Here is a 621-nt window from a genome sequence, read left to right as displayed (position 1 = left end):
GTAGTATTTTTTTTTTATTTCACCACCAGAGTGCGCTGTTTGATCACTCCACTACGGGCTTTAGACGATCTGCATTAGTAGATGGTGGAAATGGTCTGCTGCTATAATCTCCAACTCCATGTGTCAGACTTATTGTGGAGCATGACTTAATCTGGGCTGCTATGGACTGATGTGCAGGCCTTTCTGGAGGATGAGTCGTGCTGACAGGGCACAGGGCTTCACTGGTTATTACGTTTCGCTGCTCTTGTAGCCCTTAACGCTCTCCGACAGGCTACATAAGGGGAAGGCGTGAGGATTTTGGTTGAGTGCAAAGACAGACAAATACACAACCACAAGGCTGAGAAAGACCTAGACAAACTTATTATATGTGGAGTACAAAAAGGGAAAAGGTATCAGTGGTTTGATTGTCGAGCAGCTGGGGGGCCCGGTTAATGCTAAAAGGCTGAGACACTGAAACAGTATAAACACTTTGTGGTGTGGAAAAGGAATAATCATGAAGTGCTCAACAGACTGCATGGCATGTTTTGCACAAGACAAAGAAATCAGGCTGAGCGCAGGCATCAGTTGCATGTCTGAAATGTCTTAACGTCTCTGGAGGCGATAAAAGGTTGTTAAAAGAGA

The sequence above is a fragment of the Perissodus microlepis genome, chromosome 22, assembly GCF_051167445.1.
Source record: "Perissodus microlepis isolate ML-2025 ecotype Zambia chromosome 22, ASM5116744v1, whole genome shotgun sequence".
Taxonomy (NCBI): Eukaryota; Metazoa; Chordata; class Actinopteri; order Cichliformes; family Cichlidae; genus Perissodus; species Perissodus microlepis.
Note: the sequence above shows the minus strand (reverse complement) of the source record.